The sequence below is a fragment of the Phalacrocorax aristotelis genome, chromosome 4 (assembly GCF_949628215.1).
Source record: "Phalacrocorax aristotelis chromosome 4, bGulAri2.1, whole genome shotgun sequence".
In the NCBI taxonomy this organism is placed as follows: Eukaryota; Metazoa; Chordata; class Aves; order Suliformes; family Phalacrocoracidae; genus Phalacrocorax; species Phalacrocorax aristotelis.
Genome location: NC_134279.1, coordinates 36,546,828 through 36,570,122, shown reverse-complemented (window position 1 = coordinate 36,570,122; position 23,295 = coordinate 36,546,828). Strand labels below are relative to the sequence as shown.

The window sequence follows — 23,295 nt, the reverse complement described above, 5'->3', positions numbered from 1 at the left end:
GTCTTTTCAGCTGTGGATCTATAAGCAAAAACCTTATTAAAAACCTGCTATTTCTAGCAAATTTTGCTGCCTTTATTAAAAAAAAGAAATTCATTGTTTACACCCTAGCCAGAAGCCCTAGCCCATTTACGCACATGCTTAAATCCTATTGCAATTTTAAAATTAGATAAATACTGCTATTCTGTCCTAAACAGCATGGCTTTCTTGAACAAAGACTTCTGCCCTGAACACTGACTTAAAAATATACTGTCTGTTCAATGATAAACCTGAACCTCTACTCCTGGTACAACTAGTCATGCGAGACTTGCTGAATATATATCATATATATTAAAGCCATATCTCAGATGCTCAAAACATGCTGAAAAGAATATTCAAAGTAATGTCAAATAGGAGATTTGGTTTAATTTAATTTTCAAGTGCTAAAAATCTTAATTGCAATGCTAAGCATCTAAATAAATGCAGTGAATTTTAATAAACACTTAATAACACTTTCATAAATAGACAATAAAGATTTTTAAGAAGGAAATAATACAAAATGTGCAAGGAATTCCAGCAAAGAAACTTTAATGGCAGCTCTCCACAGCTCAATTTTCATTTGCTAATACAATGTGCGAGCTGAAATGTAATGATTTCTAAATATAATTACAATAAAACTCCTTAAAACATGTCCTGTAGTTTCCCATAACTATTTTAAAGACCTTTTTTTACCTATACTGAACTTTTCTTAAATTAATAAGTTTGTGTAAAAAAAGGAAACTCACTGCTTGTCTACAGAGTAGATACAAAATATGGCCAATACCTTCTAATACATATTTCCTTGTTGATAATTTAGAATGTTGTGCCTGTTTCCTTAGATTATTGCGGTGCTTGGTTTTAATTTTTTTTAACTAAGATATCATTTACAACATCTTTCGGTTTAACAACTCATTTCAGTTAAAAGGAAAATAGCTGTATTTGCTACGAACTCTACCTTGGCTTCTTGGATTGCTTATTTGGAGTCTCAGTAATTCTATTAGAATTTCAAACAAATGGCATTTATCCTCATAATGGCTGTGATTTCATGTTATTACATGACATAACCAAGTTTTGACTGCTACTGATGCTTTGAGTATTGTATTTTATTATAAACTCTTACTTACGTCTTGATTTCACTATGGGATCTGTTTTGAAACAGACTGTCATAGAATGGCTAAAGACAGATTTTTTAGAGAAAGCATTAATCAATAAGACAAATATACAAGATTATACAAGTACAAAAAGTACTTACTTTTATGGACATGGCATTAAAGACTAACCTTGACTTCTCGTTTTTAACATTTCATTGAAAAATGAATCTAATGATTTAAGTGAATACTCAGCAAGTGAACCAGTGGAAGAGGGGGTGGTGAGCCATTCTATTGATAACGTCAAAAAAGGGTAAAAAACCCACTGTAGAACTAAATTCCTTACTTTCTTGACCGATGTTTGCCTCATGATCTTGCACTGTCGTGACTCATAATAGCTGCAAGCTACGTAACATACAACTAAGAGATCTCAAGATGTGATTTCCGTCTCTCTCCTTCCTTACTTTTTCCTGCCTGCTTTAGATCAGCAGGATTTCAGCAGTTGCTTTTCTCTTCTGAGAATGTGGAGCGTAAAGTCTTTTCCATCACTGTTACAGTATTCCTCGTGCTTCCTCACAATCACCTAGTTCATGTAAGGCTGCTGCTATTGGCAAAGCAAAGAGAATAGTCACCAGAGCTGCAGAACGTATGGCCATATGTAGCGCCCTGGAGCAACACGATCCAAGCAAGAAACTTCTCTGCAATAAAGAGAACTTCCCATGCTTGCATTTGTAACATACTTGCATGCATTCTCTGGTTGCTTAAATCGCTTAAATTCTCTGATTAATTATGTAAAACAACCTGTTACTGGAATCTCTTCCTAGCATGGGCTGTCACCACCTTTTGTTCCTAACCCTAGAAAAGCAGCAGACCCATTTAGGGCATTTAAAGTGTACGCTTCCTTGCGCCTACTTTCTGTAGTTTGGAAACAAATCATCTTAATCGTAACTACAAGAAAAGGGAGTTGCTCCATTGGGAGTTTTGTCTTAGGAAAAACTATAAGAGTAGAAAATTTCCAAATAAGTAAAACACTTTGTTCTATTCACAGCAAAATAATTAAACTCCTCCACTTGTTACGAAAAATTGCTCCGTTACGTTTCTCTGTAACTGAACTCTGAGACTTCACAATGGAAAATTTGAGTGAACAGAAATCTCCTTTCTCCTACTAGTCTTTCAACTACCAAAAGTCTTACCATTTCTCTTCAGAGCAACCCGTATGCAGCACAGCGTAACCTGTGCTCCACTGAAGGTGCATAGCCCAAATACAGCATTACAAACAGCTCACTTCACCATAATAGTCAATTTTAGTAATACTGCATCCTGGCCTAGGACTTTTTTTCCTGTTGATTCCAACTCAGAAAGCCATCTCACCACGTACACACAATAAGCGACCAGCTCTGAGAATAGAGCCATTTTAGGAGCAGCATTAGATGGAGCTTGAGAGAGTACATAAGGTGTATAAATGGACTCCTTTAGATCCGAGAGAAAAACTTTTCAAGTGTCTCATGTTTGTACATAGAGATGATTTTTATAAAGGGGCTACTAGGCCTAGGCTAGTAATGGTTGCTGAACTTGAGCCACAGGAACAACTCTGTCCACTCACAAAAGGAATTACAAGCCTCAAGTCTTGAAAAAAAAAAACCCAGAAAGAATAGTGGAGCAAAGAAAATCGACTGAAAAAGTAAACAGTCAATCATAATGAATACAACAGAGTTTGGGCTTTCATTTATTCTTCCTAGAAGAAAAATAACTGGAATAACAAAAGCAAAAACGAAGTAGAAAATCAAGAATGCGATGAAATATTGGGCTTGTGCCTAATTCTTGAAGTGCAATGATACGAATTACTCTGAAAAACAGATAAGAAACCTTACCCAGGTACAATGCGGTAAAACTAGTCAGAATGGGTTTAATTAGCTTGACGGGCGCGAGCAGCGAGCAAATTCTTAGAAAGCCTGACAGCGCACAAAGGCCGCCCGAGTACCCGTCGCGGCGGAGCACCTCAGCCCGCTCCCGCATCGCTTCCAGCCCCGAATCGCTGCATGTTTCGCTCAGGACCATATTTGGCTCGGGGCACGGTGCAAACGGGGCTCGGGGTGCCGAGGGGAGGGGGCTTCCCGCGCCGCTCGCCCCCCCCCCCCCTCCGCCGCCCGACCCCGGGGCTCAGCCCAACGCCGCACGGCCGGGGGAGAGACCGGGACCCGGCCCCGGCCCCGCGCGCCCCGCTCCCCGCCGGCCCGGCCCGGCGCCCCGGCCCGGCCCAGCGCTGTCCAGGGTCCCCGCCGCCCCGCTCCGCTCCGCTCCGCCCCGCCCCGCTCCGCTCCGCGCTCCGCTCCGCGCTCCGCTCCGCTCCGCGCCCCGGGCGCGGCTCACTCACCACGGCGCGGGGCCCCCGCGGCCGCGCAGCCCCGCGGAGGGGCTCTGGGCAGGCGCCGCTGCCGCTCCCCGCGGCCGCAAAGGTGTATTTGGGGAGCGGGCGCGGCGCGGCGGCGGGGCCGCCCGGGCGGGCGGCGGGCGGGGGACCGGCGGGAGGGGCTTCCCTGCGGGGCCAATCAGGGCCGGGGCGGGCGGCGGCGGCGGCGGCGGCGGCGGCGGCGGGGGGGCCCGGGGGTGCGGCGGGGGCGCGGGGGAGGCGCGCTGTCCCCGGCCGCCCCGCGCCGCCCCGCGCCACCCCGCGCCGCCCCGCTCCGCCGCCCGGCCAGGCCGCCGCCAGCCGCCCCCCGCCGAGCGCCCGCGGCGCGGCCTGGGCTGGAGGCGCGGGGCTTCAGGCGGGCTGCGGGAGGGGCACGTGTCGCCCTCCCGCCACACGCCGCCCCCTCGGGGGTGCGTGTCGCCCCGTCGTCGCGCGGCGCCGCGCGGGTTTAGGTGTCGGGAAATGCCAGTTCGCGCGGAGCCTGTTCGCAGCTGCCGCGCGAGGAGGAACCGGCGTCGCCAGGGGCTGCACGACGTTGTGGGTCCCCACGGCCCCTCGGCGCAAGCATCCTTCCCAATACTCGGCAGCGTGGAAATCGTGTGCTGCCGTATTCGCTTTATTTGCACATTTTCTACCACGGCTTTGATTTAGTTGTTGCTAGCGATATTCTCTGCTATCTATAACATACACAGTTCTACTGTAGCTTTGGGGTGCCACCATTATAACTAATATATTACAACTAATAGCTGAGCAGTGACAGAAAGGAATATACCTTTCCCTTACAATACCTTCCCAAATAAGCACAGAAAAGAAGAATCGTTCAAACGACTCAGAATATTGGATAGTCAAGCTCAATTTAGGACACAGATTCATCAAGCACCCTTTATAAAGATGCCCAGGTCTGAAATCATACCCTTGATTCTTGCATGTCACCGTTGAAACAGAACGGCAACCGCCCAATTTTCAAATCCTGACAAAAGCCATAGCGTATTCATAGTATTTTCAGTGTAGAAACGTTGGATGGTTTTTGGAAGCCCAGGGCCAGAATTTTGTTGGACTTGGAGAATTAACAGTGACTGACCTCGCGGGAGGATTGGTTGCCTTATCAAGTCACAAGGAAGCAAGCAGAAGTTTTCACTAAGAAAAACAGCTGTTGTAAGCCGAAGGGTGAGTTTGGAGGAGCACCGTACCCACACGGCGAGAGTATCGCTTCTTGTAGCTCACTGTTGCAGCTTAACAAGCTAGTGTGGAAGAGAGAGTTGAAATCAACCAAAACAAAAGCAGCATGTCTCCAAGTAGTTTTGAACCGAGCAGCTTTGCACAAGAGAGGGTGAATGTTTTGTTGCCTCCTTGACTGTCAGAACTGAAAAAAAATGGTTTAATAAATGTATCTGCTTCACACCATGCTTCCCTCCCTGTGGTGTTAAAAGAAGAGAAACCTGTCAGCTAAAGAGCTGATGAATTCCTTCAACCACCAGTTAGTCAGCTGAAAATAGTCTGCCAAAGCCCATTTCTGAAGTTATTGACAGGCAACTGTGAAGCTTAATTGAGTGCTAAATAGCCTAGGACATTGTGTACCTCATAGAATTACTGTATTAATAGATAATGTATTGATGCAGTCTCTTGCCTTCAGAAACAAAGATCAGTCTCAAGGCAAGGCGTGGTCTTGCTAAGGTTTGCCCTCACCTGCAACTACCCTAACTCTTGCTGTTCAGTCCCACTTTTCTTGCCTCAGGGAACCAGCTTTTTCTGTTAAAAAAAAAAAAAAAAAAGGCAAGCAGAACCAGCTTCTGAGCAACTGATGTAAATTAATTCCATTATCAAGTTTCTGTACCAAAAAGGAGTAAGAGCTTCTGTTGCACGGAGAACGCCTATTCCAGGATGCGCTGTGCAAATTTAGATATGGTGATCACTGCAGTGTAAACCTGCAGTACCCGGTGCGACAAATTAATGCTAGGCAAGAAAGGTGAATTTGGACATTCGGTGAGTAACTGGATCACCAGCACCCAAAGGTCTCACAGAGTTCTTGAAAATCTGCTGTTCGTCCCTATCCCATCAATCACAATATGCATACTGGTAGGGACTTGCAAACTTGCACCAGATAAAAAACAAAGAAAACATTATGCGTAAGACCTGTGCAGTAAGTATTTGGAAAAAGAAAATAATATTTCAAATTATATTAATTGAAATATTAACATAAGGCAGGATTCATTTTGCTGTAGCCATTGAAAAGTTAGTTCTTTAAACGAAAATAGATTAGAAAAAATTCTCCCATAAGATCCTACAAATACCAAAAAGATGCCGTGCTTCCATCAAGAAACATGCCACACTTAAAAGTGGCTACATTTTCTTCAGTTTCTTCTTTAAATTAAAGGTGTCCTTTTGACCAATAAAATAGAAAGATTATATTATATATAATGATGCTAGGATGTATGTATAATCAAATATAAGGGCATCATAACTCAGCACATAATTAGCACTCCTAAACTGCCACTTACTGGCATCTGCTGTTTTTAAATCAAGCTCTCAAAAATCAGATGTCTTCAAAGAAGCACCTCTCAAATTTATCATCTCCCCCGTGGCAGCTGAAATTTCTGAAAATACAGAAAGCCGCAGCCCAGAGCTGTGGTGCTGAGCAGCTGATGCCTCAGCCTTGACGGCTTCAGGCACCAGCACTGTAGGACCGGAGACGCTGGCAGATCACAGAACAGCAGAAAGGCTGAGGTTGGAAGGACCCTCTGGACTTCAGCTAGTGCAACCCTGCTGCTCAAAGCAGGGTCAACTAGGGCATGTTGTTCAGGGCAGTGTCCAGTCAGGTTTTTAGTGTCTCCAAGGATGAGAACTCTACAACCTCTGTAGGCAACATGTTGCAGTATTTGACAACCCTTACAGCAAATAAAGTTTTTTTCCTCTGTTTACAGAAATTTCCTGTATTTCAATTTGTGCCCACAGCCTCCTGTCTTTGCACAGGATGCCACTGAGAAGAGTCCAGCTCCCTCTTCTTTGCTCTCCCATCAGATATACATACACGAGGATAAGATCTCCCTGAGCCTCCTCTTCTCTAGGCCGAACAGTCACAGCTGTCTCCACCTCTCCTCATACGTCAGGTGCCGCTGTCCCTTCATCACCTTAGCAGCCCTTTGCTGGACTTGCTACGTAAGTCCATGTCACTCTCGTGCTGGGGAGCCCGGACCCAGACCCAACACCCCAGATGTGTTTCACCAGTGCTGAGTAGAAGGGAAGCATTACCTCCCTCCACCCGCTGGCTGTGCTTTTCCTAATGCAGGCCATATAATGATTATTGCAGCCCAAATGATATTATTTGCATTTATCACTGACACTAGAAATAACATTGTTGCAACTCTGCACTGCTCCGCTTCAGCTAGTGGTCCATTTGGCTGTAGTGCTATGCTTATTTAGGTTTTCAGCTTTTCAATCCAATCTGGTCAACCAGAGTCCCCATGGACTCCCTGGCTCTGTTCACCTCCAGTTTGTGGACTCCTGAACCCAGGAGTGATGGGGCTACGCTACGATGTGTCTTTTTTCAAGGCATGGGCAAACTTAATTCTTGCCTTAACTATAATGTTTGGCTTTGTAGCTTTGGGTTGGGTTTTGGTGTTTTTCATCATGTTTCTTGATTGTAATTGTGTTTTCTACTCCGCTCCATAATGATACATTTTCAGTATTGCCGTTCAGTGACATTTATTGGCGACTCACATGAGGAACACATTAGCTTTTCATTCCAGTGCAGAGGAGGTGCATGTGACATAGAAAGGTGACAGTCACCTGATCCACGGCACTAGTAATTAAATTAGGTTTTACAGAGCAAGAAATGACAATTTTTCCTGAAGGCAGATAAGAATTTGAAAACCTGAAAAAAATTTTATCATACACTGTATCTTTTTAAGAGCATTCTAAGATCATCCTAAATGCCAAAAGGTGTGCTGACAACTGAAGAGTCAATTTAATTTTGCACCATCTAAAATATATCTGAACTGAGATTAACTGTGGGCTTTGGATACCTCTGCCACCTGGTTAGTATTCTTTCATTGCTTCACCACTTCTTGCTATAGGGAGTTGAAAACACTAGAAAACATACTACCACTGATGTGCCTGAAGGCGTCTACTGGATGGACTTCTTATTAAAATTATATCAAATTCAGAGGAGGTTTCAGTGGTTTATCCACATCTAGCTCAATTTTTCCTTTTCTGAACAACGTTAAATCATCTCAGTTAGAACTTACTTGTCCTTAAGGCTCATAAATACCTTCTTCAGGAACATGTGTCCTGCTGTTTCGAAATATACCACATTTCAAAAGGGCACCAATGTTAAAATGCTTTCCCTTTGCCCTTTTCCACTGAAAGACTCCTTTTCAAATGCTACATGTTATATTCTTACTGTTACTCAGCTTTGGTCAGTCAGATCTGAGTATTTATCAGGAGTAATGTCTACATTTTCACCACAGAAAATTTTGTGCAGGGTTTCAAGCCTGCCTTGAAGAAGGGTTTTGTTTCAGTGAATGAATAAAAGCACAGGTTGCCCCATTCTTTCACAGACTTCATACACATGCGAGCAAGCTGTCCTGAAGCACCAGGTTTCTGAGGATCGAAAGCATTTTTGTTGCTGTTGCAAGTTTTCTTGGTAAACTGCTGTTTCCTGAAGGGCAGGTTGGATTTACTGCGTGCCCTCTGACAACATGTCTGTATCTTGTATTGAGAGACAATTTTGTGAAGTTCTTATGGTGATTTACCCTGGAGAGTCACAGAAATATTACGAAGGTTCTAGCAGCAGCGACAGATAAATAGGATTCTCAGCCTTCGTCTTCATTGGGAGTTACAGGTAGTCAGACTTCCTGTGGAAACATCTTCCTGCCCGTTGGATTTGCTTTCTCGCCCAGCATTCTTATTTTCATTTGGAAGATGAGTGTAACGCTTGTTTGTACTGATCAATACTAATGCCTCTTTTTAGACAAGGGTGCAGTGCTACTTGGCTAGAGGATAAATTTATTTCATTTCTGAAGACGTATTTAGGAAGCTCTCAACTTAAATATGAGTTCCAGCTTTGGTAATTGCAAACCCTTTGCATCCTCCTCTAATTTAAATTGTTATGGCATTCTTCCTGTCCTGAGCGAGTTGTTATGAAATCTTTGTCATGCGTTCTACTAAACATTGGCTATGCCTATGCCATGCGATCCGGAATCATTTTTCAGCTCCCTGCTCCAGGTGTGTGCCCAGGCGACACCCTGACTTTGTCTTGGGCAAGCTTTGCAAATGCATTCTTTTCCATTATGCCTTGACTTCCATTCAAAGGAAGCCTAGGCAGGCAGGAAAGCAGCTGCAGAGCGTTCCCAAAGGGAGCGCAGAGCTCGGGGAATTAGGAGTGCAGGGAGCAAACACCAGAAAGTGCATTATGCTGCAATGAGTTTTAGCCTTTTTCACATGTTATCTTCAGATTAGTGAATTGATTCCTGTAGGTACAGGAATTCAAGTCTAACAAAAGTTTGGGTATTTCTTGATATATAAGAAACTTGATAAATAAGTACTAGATTATTCATCTATTCAATGCATTCCTTACAGCTAGGAAAGACACCGCTATATTAGACAGTGATGAAAAACTTGTGCTGACAATGTAGCCATTCCAAACTGATTTCCCTGCTATTTAACAGCCTTTTGCTGATACTGCCAGTGTTTCTAAACTGCTCTGTTTTGAGGAATATTTGGTTTATGTACTGTAGTCCACTGCTGTAATGCCAGGCTTTCTTCACAGTCTCTGAATATCAGCTTAATTCAGCTGGTAAAATGATGTGAGATGAGAAAAACCCGTGCACAATTTGGCGATCACATCTGAGGCATTGATTTTATCTGCTGTCTTAGCATTATTGAAAATAAGAGCAAGTATTCTTGTGCATAACAGTAGTTCTCATTCAATATTTCAATCTCTGATGTTCTAAATTCGATGAAGTTGCATAATTACATCATTATAAAAATTACACATTCACTTTTTGTTAAGGAGATTCTGTTTCCATTGTGTCATGTACAATGGGTTACAGTCATTTTTTACATGTTTGGATGGTACGAGAGTACAAATATATGCTAAGATCCAACTTTCTATACACATAATCTCTCAATTTTCTATAGATATAATTGCTTATGAAAACATTCTTGAGCGAATTAATGAAGCTTCTCTTCTGGATGCTGTTTTGCAAACATCTGGATCCACTTTTCATTTTGTGGGAAACTATCATGAGTAGTTAAAGGGACTTTATACCCAAAATCCTTTTGTGTCAAAAGAAAATGGAACACAGTACTGAATCATCATCACCGAGAAAGCAAGAGCATTGTTTGCAAATAAAATTAGGTTGACCTCCATTTTGCAAATGCTGGGTTGGGTAGATAAAGGTTTCGCTTTTATTCTAATTACCTACCATGGCAAACGCCTACTGACTTTACTGTAAACAAGGTTGGGTTTCTTTTTTTTTTTTTGGTGTTTGTCCCTGGATCATTTTAGTTTTAAACCTGTTAGCTTGGTTCACATGGAGTTAAAATGAACAGGCTACTTACAGAGCAAAGGTATTATCAACAGAATCTAGCCCTCAGCAGCTGTTACTGAATTCAGGAGATTTTGATTGGGCTCATCATGCTGCAAAGAATTGATTGGAGTTGACTTTCTAATTCACCAGAAAAAGCCTGCAAACCCCCTCTCCACCCTATTAAACTGTGTTGTTTAATTTTAGTAAATGCAAATAAATCCTGAGTTACAGTGACCTCATTAACCTCAATTCATCTGGTCAGAGAAATCATGGACAGAAAATGGAAACCTAGCTCAAAATTAGTATGGAGGAAAAAAAAAAAAATTTAGTCTTTTTCCAGGTAATTATTTTTGAGAAAAATAGAAAAATACCAAAGAAGGAACCTCTCTCTCACACGACCTCATGCAGACTACTCACATGCAGGCGGTCCTATTTTCTTCTCTGGGAGCACTCAAACAAATGGGAACTGCACTCTCAAGGATTTACTTGTAATTTTCCTCCTCCTGCCTGTCAAATCTTTCCTTTTTTCCCTTTTACTTCCCTACTCCCCACCCCCCTCCAATTCTTCCATCCCTTTTTTTTCCTCTTTTACTTCCCAGCGATAGTGCAGGCTACTGTCAGGTAACTTTCCTCTTCTTTCATTGCTTCTTCATTTTCATTTTCCTTTTCTGGTAAGGAATAACACATTTATTGTAGAGAGGTAGAAATGGAGTGGCTTACAGAAAACTGACAAAGGAACTGCCTCCTGCCTCTCTGCAGCGGCAGCAGCAGAGCATTTCCTATGAAATAACACCAGGAAAAGTTGCTCCAATAATTTTTGTGAAGGCCAATGCATTGTGTCAGCTGAGCACTGATGGTGTAAGAACAACCACGTACTAATTATTTCAAGACTGACTACAGATGAAAGTGTATTATCACCTGAATTTGACACATTAAGCACATTAAGCTTTGATTTTCTACAAAACAAAATGTTGGTTTCCCCCCGCCCCCCACCCGAGTATATGTGTATCTTTCCCTCATTCTAAAACTTCTTAAATTAATTTTTAATATGTCCCACATCTTGGCAGAAACCTTCTGGTTTTTGTTCAGCATGAACATTTGTCATTTTCCCTTCACCTCACACTTGTATTCATCACAAAGAGTTAGTTCTTTGCAGTGCACATTGTCCTATAATGAGCCTGACACTCCTTTTGTTCTGTAGACCTTTCCATGGAATAAGACTATGAGTAGATTCTTTGTATAAAATCACTACAAAGTAACAGTCAGTGCTCTCAGTTTTGAATAATTAAATATGATAATAAGACAACAAAAGAAGGAAATCTGAAATTGACTTAATATAATGACTAGAACCAGAATAAGTAAAAGAGAAAAGAAGCCAAGTTCTGAAAAGCCGGAAGAAGAGCTACCTGGCAAAAGATAAAAATATAGGTAAGAAGAATAAGAAACTGTGAATAGCAATGACAGCAGCATCACTTGAGTGATTTTATTCTTTTGCCTCTGAATTTTGAATTCCATACACATTAGCTGTTCTACGAAAATTTCCCCTGCTAGGTTACACCAAGTGCCACTGCACTTGTCCCAAGACAGTCAGTAGTAAAAATACGTCCCTGCACTGCCTAGGCTTGCACTGTCCAAGCTGCTGCTCACAAAGTTAATGGGGAGAAATTAAAAAGCTTCAAAAGTGGGTTTTGATATTGCCAGTCCTATAATAACTAGTTTGATACAAAAAAGGTCCTGAAAGTTAGAGTTCTATGTTAGAGGAGTTTTGCACAGCTGGATCATGCATCCTTAAAACCAAAGTAAAAAAAAATCCTTCAGCCAGGAAGACTAAAAGGCATTCTTCCTCAAATAGTAAAGATCATATGCACCTGTTGTTAGCCTCATCACTTCCCCTGGTATTTATTTAGTATCGTTAGGTTTAACATAATTTTCTTGAGAGAGCTTCTTAGGTGAAAAATATTCAGGAAGTGAGGCGAAAAGTACATTTTATTATGTTTGTAATATTTTTAAATTAGGTACTCTACATTTTCAACCAGGAAAATGCAAAGCACATACATAGTCTTACAGACACCTGCACCAGTGTTCGCTTTCCTCCTGCACACGCAGATGTCGCCACCAGATTCATCCTGTGACATGTCTTGTGACAGAACCACAGATCCTTTGCCTCAAATCTGAATTTTAAAAATCTTCCCTTTAAAACCTGTTTTTAAAGTGAAAATGTGGAGGATGGAAATACCTTCTATTGGGTATTCTGTAAGGGTTTGTTCTGGTTACAGTGGGTTTAGGTGTCTGGGTAGGTAAATGAGGCTGGGAAGCTAGCTGATCTTCCCCCTAAGGGAAGGAGCCCACCGTACAGCTATCATAGGCAGCATCACCATGGACTAAGTTATTTACAAAGCTACGGATTTTTCAGTTAGCAAGGCACTACATAAATATCTTTGTAGCTTAATTAGTATAATTTGTAGGTGGTATGTGAAAGCTTGTCTTTTTATAAATGCTTTCTAACCTCAGAATTGTATTTAGTTATTCTTCCTTATTAGGAAAAACACAAACACACACACACCACAAAACCAACAATCAAAAGCCAAGGAAAAAAAAAAAGTGTTAAAGTGTTGATGAAGTTAAAGATAGTGTTATGATCCTTGTCTGTCCTGGTCTCCTTTGGTTTAATTTCTTAGTCAAAAGACCTATTAATAGACCTTTCCAGCACATATTCCAAATAAGGGAAAATGTTTCAGGACCAGGGAGGAAAGATTCAAAGAGATTGTTTACGTGTCATCCTTTTAAGAAAAACACTTTATTTAGTAATCTTTAGAATGAAGAATCACTTCAGAAGTTCTGGAGGTGGTGGTTCATCTATTTGAATAGCTGCAGGTAAGAACAGCAATGTGACCATGGCAGTCATTTAATTTTTAATTTTTCAGTTTTTAATATGTAATTTAACTACAAATGTTATTAAACCATAAAAGTGTAATTTTATTAAAATCTACAAATGCATATGTGTTGAATGCCTTTCGCCTAAAGAAGAAAATAATTCTGGACTTCCTAAAAAAGTTACAATTCTGATAGAGTGGGCTGCTGAAAGCGTAGGAGAAGAGATAAGGGCAGGCTGCACACAATGAACCGGATGCTAACCTTTCCAAATGGGAAGCCACCAGCTTTGCAGATCTACTATTTTTCACTCCTCCTGATCTCCTCGGTATGCTGGTTTTGGCTGAGAAAGAGTTAATTTTCTTCAGAATAGCTAGTATGGGGTTATGTGTTGGGTTTGTGCTGGAAACAGTGTTGATAACACAGGGATATTTCCTTATTGCTGAGCAGGGCTTACACAGGGTCAAGGCCTTTTCTGTTCCTCACCCCACCCCACCAGTGAGCAGGCTGGGGGTACACAAGGAGTTGGGAGGGGGGCATGGCTGGGACAGCTGACCCCAACTGACCCAAGGGATGTTCCATACCATATGATGTCATGCTCAGTATATAAAGCTGGGGGAAGAAGGAAGGGGGGACGTTCAGAGTGACGGTGTTTCTCTTCCCAAGTAACCGTTACGTGTGATGGAGCCGTGCTTTCCTAGAGATGGCTGAACACCTGCCTGCCCATGGGAGGAAGTGAATGAATTGCTTGTTTTGCTTTGCTTGTGTGTGTGGCTTTTGCTTTACCTGTTAAACTGTCTTTATCTCAACCCACGAATTTTCTCACTTTTGCTCTTCTGATTCTCTCCCCCTTCCCACTGGGGGGAAGTGAGTGAGCAGCTGTGTGGGGTTTAGCTGCCAGCTGGGATTAAAACAAACACTCAGCCACAAGCAAGTAATTCCTTTATGAGTATAAAATTTTGTATCACAGAGCAATAGTAATTTACAAAGTACAAAGCACTGTAACTTCCTGAAAGTCAACCTATAGAGTCTAAAGGCTGCTTTAAATTATGCTTAATATTAACGATCCTATTACAAAATTACAGGAATCAGAGATCAGTGGAAGTGTCAGAACTGCCATATTGGAATTATTTTTTAAAGTTGGTCTGTGCTGACTTTGAGCACAAAATTTGCTTTTGTTGGTATACAGAATGGCTACACCTTATGCTCAGATCTGAACTGTTTGGAGCTGGTGCTGTTGGGAGATGTTTATATATAATGATATAACCAAAAATGTTCTAGAATAGGTTGAGAATTTTCATCCACTTCCTTTTTTTCCCCCAGATATTCTACACGTAATTTGTATCATTTGGTTGCATTTTTAAGTTCTTGGTAACTACTATTTGAGTTTTCCTAGTTAACATAAGATTGAACTAGGCAACTTTACAAGCCAAACTACTTGTGTTTAGTGGAAACATGCCTAGAATCAGATTATCATTAAATAGTATATTTCCAATCCTTTTCAGGAAAAAGCCTGACAAAATCTGCTCTTCCTGTTCATATAGGGTACACTTCCAGTAGCCAGTTTTTTGTTCCTTTACTCACCTGCATAGATAGTCAATCCAGTTTCTGTCCAAGTCCATAGTGAATGGATTATTTATAACTGCTTATAAATGTTCATGGGTAAAGAAATTATCGACTTGCTGCTTCCAAGAATAAGCTGAAAAATTGAAAATCTACTGTAGTCATTTTTTTTCCTAGCAGCCACAGTTTTAGAATTGTCAAAAGTGAGATGTTATTTAATCGCTTCCTTTCTTTTAATCTTAATGTTATCACAGAGCTCACAATAACAGAGAGATCTCAAGATGAGACAATTCATACGCATAAGACATTCTAAGCAGGGGTCAAGTTTCCTCCATCTGCTTTAATTCTATTTCAGTCATAGGTATCACCTCAGTGTATAAACTGCTGCTGTCCCACAGGTGGTTTTGTCATCTGTGATGCAAACCAGCCTTTCTTTAATATCTTTCTAACAGTGCTAGAATAACAGGTGATGGCGTCCTGTTTTAGAAATCCATATGGGGGAAACTTTTGAAATAGATGACTAGACCATGGTGTGCATTTCTGTATCTTCCTTTCTGTGAGGGTGTGGGTCTGTAAAGCAACAGCTGAAAGGACTACATTACTTCGGCAAGAATCTCAAAGCATCCAAATGGACTTCCTGCCTTGTGTCCAAGCATGACACTGACTTATTCACACACAGAGTAACAGCAGGTGGTATTCACATATGAACATATTTGAAATAAAACATTCACAGGTGGGTGAATTTGAAATAAAGGTGCAAACAATATTTGATGACTGGAAAAAATAATGGAAAAATATATGCAGCTAGCTATGTTCTAGTTTTCGAGCTTAATGTGTACGGGGAGAAAAAAACCCCACAACTATGTTCTTAATTATCCTCTGACTTCTGGACTTAATTATTCTGTGACTCCTGGAAGGAGTGAGCACTTGAGACACTCCAGTGAAAAAGTCAATATCCCTTGGTAATGAACAAAACTGGTTGGAACAATGGGTTGTCTTCCAACCAAAATATAAAAGATCTATTATTTTTTTAAACAACATTATTCTGGAAAAGGCTGATTGAAAAAAAACAAAACTCAAACATATCCGATCTCCTATGTTTCCATTAAACGGTTGGTTCCCAGTAAACTGCCAGCTGTATTTTTAACATGCAAGTTACTTTATTATCCATGGCGTTTGTCAACATTAAAAGTGATAGCTCAGTGTAGGATCCCATATTCAGAATAAAGACACAGCAGAAGCACACTGGGGAATGCTTGTTCGTCACTATGGACTGAGTGGCTACAGAGAGTAGGATATGTGCGTGGAAGGTTTATTGTCAATAATAGCTTCCTAAGTGATGTACAGAAATGCAGCAAGATACAAGAGTGTACTGTGTTTTGTACTGTACCTCTTGCTATACCTGTAGAATATCAGTCAGAGAAGGACACCAACTAACAGGTTTATATATATCAGGAGATTTCTTGCTACTTGTTTGATTACTCGTTATGATAAATTCTGAAAGAACTAAATAATTAATTTTAAGGTACGACAACAAAACCACTAAAAATCCTAGTCCAAAGAACACTTTAAATTTTTACCCTGGTCCTCTTGTTCCTAATTTTGCAGAATATCAGGAGGGTCCCTGAATGAGGGGAAGGAAAAGAGGGTAGCTAAACATTTGAGAAATATTTTTAAATAATCAACCTATATTATAGAGGAGACTTCACAAACAAATGACAACTGAGGAAACCAACCAGTTCTCAAAAGTAGAAAGTAAAAAGCTGTTCATCCCTATCTGTGTAGATTTACTCCATAGCTACAGTTTTCTATGTTATCCTGTGCTATTTTAAATATTAAATAAGATTGCCATCTCTGTTTTTGCAGTGATTGCTACCAGATGTGTCAGAAACTGGTATTCAGCATAAATGGTTGGACTCAATGACCTTAAGGGTCTTTTCCAACCTAAATGATTCTATGATTCTGCAAACACCCCATTTCTATCTGTGTTCTTGTGTTTTAAATCAACTAGTCTGTTTTATCCATGCCCTGAATCAAACCCAGCAGAAACTTAAAAGGATACTGTTCTGCTCTCGTAATATCTTAACAGGATCAAGATAAGGGCAGAACTTGAACCCATTCACTGTAACCAGTGGAAGAAGGACTAAAATAAGCACAAATAAACCTATCAAAAATATCTCATTGAAATACACGAAGTGTAACATATATTATTATATGAATAGTATACTTTCAACAGGTTTCCAAGCAGAATGGGACAACGTGAAATGAGATTTTCAAGGGGGTATAGCACCTTTTACTAGGAATGTATCCATTTCTATAGATAAATGGAATACTATACAAAAATGTATTTCAGGCCAGAAGGCAGATGAGGTCAGCATCCACAAACCTTGCAGGTTTAATCTGTTCACATGCAGCTTCCATCATTCTTGTCCAAAATTCTCTCACCTGAGTCTTGGAATGATGAATTAGTTTATTAACTTTGGTTTTGATTCAGCGAATATATTTTCCCAAGCTCATTTGGAATAGATTATACACTTGAGATCGGATTATTTTTTTCTAGTTAAAATAAATCCAGCAGAAAAGTACATTTGAAAATGTAATTTCCCTCTTCTATGGGAAATATATTACTTTGTGAGACAGACAATTTAATATACTAATTGAACTGAAGCATTGATGGGGCCTGTTTGAAAGCTTATTATGCCATTTCAAAAGGGCTCTATTGAAAGAGAGATAACGGCTTTTAGTCATGAGCAAAAAATTTGGTTTTTTCTTCAGCATGTAGGGTGGCAGTACTCTTTTTTACCTGTCATATTCACATCTGTGTTTAGGAGAGCATTGCACAAAACATTCAGATTAGCAGAGTGAGGCAAGCTCTTTTATGAATATTAACAAAAGACACATCGAGATGAATACAGCACATGCCTGAGAAGAACCTTCTGCAACTTTTTAAAGTTTACCTCTTGAGTGTCGAGCTATTTTCTGACTTCTGGCCGCAAATATCTAGCCACTGACACTAGGTCTGTTTGCACACTAGCTCTATTCACAAACATGGAGTTTAATGTAGTATCTGAAGAGTTTGTCAGTGAAGGAGATCGACACAAGTCTCTTTCACCTAACAAGACTACTGTAAAGTTCAAATTTTGGCTCTTCAGTGAAGCTCCTAGAGAATTAAAAGAGCTAATTGTTTAACCATCAAATATATTACCTCTTAGTATGCCATGCATTAATAGAACTTTGTATTTCAAATTATAATTAGCTAAATAAGAAAAATATTTTAAATAGCATGTTAAATTTTCTTAAATTATTCATATTGCCTTCTGGTTCTCAAATAAAAAGTGAGACTTGGATGTAACCTTTGACTTCAGAATTGCAGACTAAAAGAAAAACAATCAAATAAAAAAAAAACAGTGAAAAATTAACAATAAATGTTGTTTAGAGGGCATGTGCCTGCTAATCTCTGAAATTTAAGAAACTTTGTGTGTCTTACCTATAAAAGAGTACTAGGTTTTATGGAAATTCCTGATTACCTAATGTGAGTCCTGGCTTATGTTTCTGTAAGTAACAGAAATTTTTGACCCATCAAATCTTGATTATCAATGTTATACCAGAAAAAAAAAATAGTATCAGTGTCAGAGTTTTGGTTGAATTTAAAAAGATACTGATTTACTAGAAGCAGAAAAAGTAGAAATTAAACAGAACTGACAGAAAATGGGAAGTGTGAAAGGGAGGGCAGAGAAGTAATAATTCTGAATTTTTTTAGTTCTGCTCTTTGATCTCCTCTATTGAGTCTGTAAAATACCACCAGCAGAAAATCATGTATAAAATTTCAAAGAAAGAAGAAAGCAAACATAGGTTAAATATAGATACTAAGTGTAGAGGGGATTTATCATATTTTTTAATACCTGCTGTAGTTAAACACATAGGTAAACATCTTTTGAAATGGTTTTGAAAAATGGCTGCTTAATACAGTTTTATCACCACTGAACTTCTTGTTCGTTAGAAAAGCTCCACCTTCAATCTCCTGAGGGAATAGCACATAAGGAAACTACTTGTAAAACTTGATTAGGGAAATGCAATCAATAGTGTCATAAAATTTTAGGAAATGCAGTTGTGTATCGGGGCAAATCCTATCTTTTTTTCAGTGCAGCAGATTGGTTTGATTGCCTAACTGTGACTGCCTCATTCCTGGCTGGTCTCTTCCCCTCCTGCCTTGGACCTCTCCCGGCTTCTACCCACCAGAGGAAAAGTCACTAGATGTACTTCTTTATCAGCCTTTCATGTGGATGAGTTGTTTAAACCAGACCTTGCTTGGTAAATTGCATGTGCTGCTTCTCCAACCTACATCTGTACAGACATTTTTCTTCTCATCTGCAGCTGCTTCTGGTTCTTGTGACAACAGCAGCAGTTGTTTCCATAGCAGATCAGCTTTAGGAAAGCATTCCTTGTATTTCCAGGTATCTTGTAATGCAACTCAGCTGCTAGAAAGTAGGAGTGGGCAACATCAAGTCAGCTGAATTTCTGCAAACGACCAGCAAGCACTCTGTGGCGCCCCACTGGTTCCTAGGCTATAGTTTGTGAAATTCTGGTCTGTGAAAAAGCTTGTGGTCTGCCTGCATGTTTTGGCAACATTTGTTTGCATTCAATGGGAAGTCGACATTTGGTTTGGAAGAAGGTATTCCTTACTGCGATGATTAGAGGAATCCTTGCTGAACGTTGTGCAAAAAGTAAACTGTAAGTATAGGAGACACCGACTAGTTCTGCCAAGCCATTTCTTGCTATGATCACTTTATTGTTTTATCTGGGTGAAAGACTATTGCTCTTCTCCATTGTTTCCTCCAAAGAAGTAGGATACAACATGACAGCACTATGTTGTATTGCACCACCATACAGCATATCGTCTCTCAGGTTCCAAGCAAAACAACTATTTCCATATGATTTCTGTTGTCCAAATGGTGATTCACTGTGTCCTACTCTCATATGCAAGACTTGGAGCAATGTTTACATTTCTTCTATGGATGAGAATGATTATGCATGTTGTAGCGTTCATAATGAATGAGCTTTTTTCTACGCAAAGGAATATAGAATATTTTGGGTTGGAAGAGACCTTAAAGACCATCTAGTTCCAACCCCCCTGCCATGGGCAGGGAAAGGGGAGGCCGTCCCTGGGTGGGCTCGAACCACCAGCCTTTCGGTTAACAGCCGAACGCGCTAACCAATTGCGCCACAGAGACTCACAGGAGCGGTTTTCTCTACATGTAATTAACATGTGTTAATTTGTAATAAAGCAAATCATAGTTTGGGTGATGCCGGACTGAATGTAGCCAGCTTTATACAAGGGACTGACAGGCACTGACTAAAGCCATTTAACTTTCCTGTCCCTGAATGGTATCAGAACAATGAATTTATTTGTTATTGCAAAGGAAATATTTTTACTTCTGCAGTTCTTCAGGTAGATGAACCCCTGAGTTTGTCATATGACGTGGTAATTACTTGAACTGTATCTGAAGTACTTATGCTCATATTGCTCAGTATTTTGTTACATGGATTGTATACATGAAGTGCTTTGATATTCCCAACGTGATGTGTAGGTGTGGGTATTTACAGCTTTAGCACAGTCTGAGTCATGTCACAACTAAATGCTAACCTTGGCTGATCAGTCGTAGATCATGGAAGACTATAATGCTCTAGTTCAGAAATGTTCACCTGCTTTCCCACCACTTACTTCTCTTAACAGGGACGACATCTGAGCAGTATTCATCAGCCAGCATATACTGTATTGCCATAATTATCTCATAAGACCTCATCTTACTGCATCATACTGTGAGAGCCAGATACTCTTAAGAATGACAAACATTTATTTAGTCTTGTGATATACTGCTTTGGTCTGGACTAAACATTTTTCCAATGTTTTTCGCATGGATTTTTGTTAAGAAAGAGAACCAACACAACAAAAACACTTGTTCCATTTCTGCAGTTTCAGGTCTTCTCTCAGGCAGCTGTTCTGGGCACTGCAGGCACAAAAAATACAGTGTATATGGCATATCACTTCTTACTTCCATCTGACTTTTCAGAAAAACTGAAATTTCTAGTAGATAAAAAGGGCTACTGCTTATGGACTGGTTCCATGCTCACCTACCATTATCATTATATCCAAAAGAGACTAGCCTAAGAAATTGAAATGCAAAACTCTCTTCACAGTACTAACATGCTAGGTTCAAGGCCAGTCATGATATATACAGATAAGGCAAAGATGTAAGGCAACATGTAAATTCAATATCTGCTTTTACTATTTTATTTTTACTGAATGCCATTCTTCACTGACTTCAGTAGTGCTACTGTTGGTGTAGACGGATGGTTCACAAGAAAGATTTATTCATTATTTTTCTGTTTTAGAAATTTTGACGACTGAAATGAGAAGCATAAACTGTCAGAGACCCATGATTTCTGTCCCTGCTGTTATAGACAAGAGTAACTTGTAATGCCTTGTTAGGCATGCAGCCAGTTCTGGAGGGATGAGGCTCATAGGCTGCCTGCTTTTTCCTGAAAGGGAAGGAATGCCTCCAGAGCTGCAATTTGGGAACCTCTATACCTCATTATCGTGTACCCTAAATAGCGAGCATCCAACCAAAAACACTATTGGATTTCTCCGTATTTCTGTCACTGGCAGGAATTAAAGTTATAAGACAAAACAAAACTGGAATTTTGTTTTTTTTTCCTATGTCTATGAGCACAAACACCCAGTTATGATCACCATAGCTTTTTATCATGAAATCTTAGAATTATGGAGAGGTTTGGGTTGGAAGGGACCTTTAAAGGCCATTTAGTCCAGTCCTCCTGCAGCGAGCAGGGACATCTTCAACTAGAACAGGTTGCTCAGTACCCCATCCAGCCTGACCTTATATGCTTTGCTTAAAAAGACCATTTATTAAACAAAAGCTTGATGCTTTCTCTCCCTTTGCTCCCAATACCTTCCTTTAACAAATCAAATTTTTAATTTTGTTTCTAATTTCACTTCAGCAGAGCAGTATTTTCATGGCTGTTAAGGCAATTCTAATAAAAAATCTTCACTGTGTGCTAACAGAGAAAGAAACTGCCAGTCTTATGTAGGAAGCCTTAGTACGTGGCCTTTCTCTCTAAAACCCGACAAGTGGGACCCTAATTGTACAGCAAACCCTTGGCATTTATCTGTTAGACAGTACATATGTGTTTATTCAATAGCTTTCTTTAGCTTTTTGCCTTAAATGTTTTTTAAGAAAAAAAGGTCTGCAAATACTAGAGAAATTAGCTTTGTTACATAACAAAATCAAAAATTATTTTATCTTTTTGATATGTTCCCTCTATGAAAACTTGTGCAAACAATTAAATTTGTGCAATCAAAACATCATTATATCAATTTTCTCTTTATTGTTCTATTGTTACATTAATTAATCTGCATTTTTATGATTGTAGGAATGTTGGTGAGTATAGAAATATTAGCCTATAATTCCCATAGGTCTTACAAGGAGTTGAAGGCAAGGACTTCTGAGATTTACCCTTCCTCGTTCTGCTAGTCTTTATCTGTTCTGCCCTATCTCAGTGCTTGAACCCATAAAATCCCCTTTTCATGCTGTCTCACCACACAACATGACCTGACATTGAAGGAGTATCCCCATCATGTTGCCTGATGCAGAGCTGCAAGGGGCATATTTCTAACACACCGTGTGTCCATGGCTATACACCTCTTCAACCAAAGAAAGGCACTTCTCTTAGGCATTCATAACTTACAGGATCCAAATATTTTCCATGGTAGCTAAAATACATAGTGCATATCTTCTTGCCCATCAGCAAGATAGATAGATTAAATTAATTTTTAGGATAAAATTGTGTATGGAATATCTATGGGGAAATACACTCTTTATACTATCTCTCTAAATCCGAAGTGCGGTATTATGTATATTTTCTGAAGTCAAGAGTCTTCATAAAGAATGCCCAACCTGTTAGCACTTTCCACCCTTGAGCAGTTGTGTTGTCTCCGTGCACATTTTAGATGCAGGCATAGGGGCTCAGGCAGATGAAAAAAGGTGCTTTTCCTACCCATTTCTTTATGTGGCTGCACCAGACCACATACAACTTTTCCATCACAAAAAACTTGGTCTTCCATGTTTCAGTTTTCAAGAGGCCTCTAGATCTTCCATATAAACATCTTCCCATATAAACAAGGACCAAGTAATTGTATCAAGGCTTACATTAAAAGAAAAAAAAAATTAAAGAGGCACAGAAGTATAGTTGTAGAAAACTGCATGCCGTGATGCAGCTGCTGGAGAAAAGCCCTCAGGATGTAATACTTGACTTCTTGACCTGTTTTGCAAAAGGAGGGGACATCCTGCCAGCACCAGGTGCTGATATAGCTCCATCAGTGTGAGTGACTGTTGGCCCCACTTGATGACACTGAGATTGCTGGGTTCAGTTCTGTACAAAGTTGCAGGCAGATGGAGTTTATTAATTTGCCATGTTTTGAATAGGTTCAAGGTTGTAAACCCAGCCCTGCTGAAACTGATGTTAGTGAGACCAGGATCAAACCACAGTATACTAGACTTAGGCAACACAAGTAAAAGATGGAGAAAAAGCAAGAAGGAAGCTCAAGAAGGTGAAGTAACTTTAGATATTGGGGACTCAGGAATACGCATTTCCCATTTATTTGATAGCTGAGTCAAAACTGATTAGTTTAATGATTATTTAGCGTAATCTCACCAATTTTAGTAAGCTGATCTGGCATCTGTATAGGCACCACATGTGTTTCCAAGATCTATCAGTTCTAATTGCCCTTGCGTAGTGGACC

The 23,295-nt window shown here is 40.2% G+C and overlaps 1 protein-coding gene, 1 long non-coding RNA gene and 1 other non-coding gene across 4 annotated transcripts in view; 1 reads left to right on the top strand and 2 right to left on the bottom strand.

Annotated features, from left to right (window-relative positions):
• GUCY1A1 (guanylate cyclase 1 soluble subunit alpha 1) overlaps positions 1 to 3,627 on the bottom strand; it is a 32,490-nt gene extending 28,863 nt beyond the window's left edge. The window contains exon 1 of the mRNA XM_075090994.1: positions 3,478 to 3,627. The gene's annotated coding sequence lies outside the window, so the exon portion shown is untranslated. The remainder of the gene's footprint in view (positions 1 to 3,477) is intronic.
• LOC142056356 (uncharacterized) overlaps positions 1 to 23,295 on the top strand; it is a 161,097-nt gene that overhangs the window by 37,311 nt on the left and 100,491 nt on the right. The gene's annotated exons all lie outside the window — the stretch shown is intronic.
• TRNAN-GUU (transfer RNA asparagine (anticodon GUU)) lies at positions 19,635 to 19,708 on the bottom strand. Its single transcript has one exon. It is a non-coding gene; the product is annotated as a tRNA-Asn (tRNA).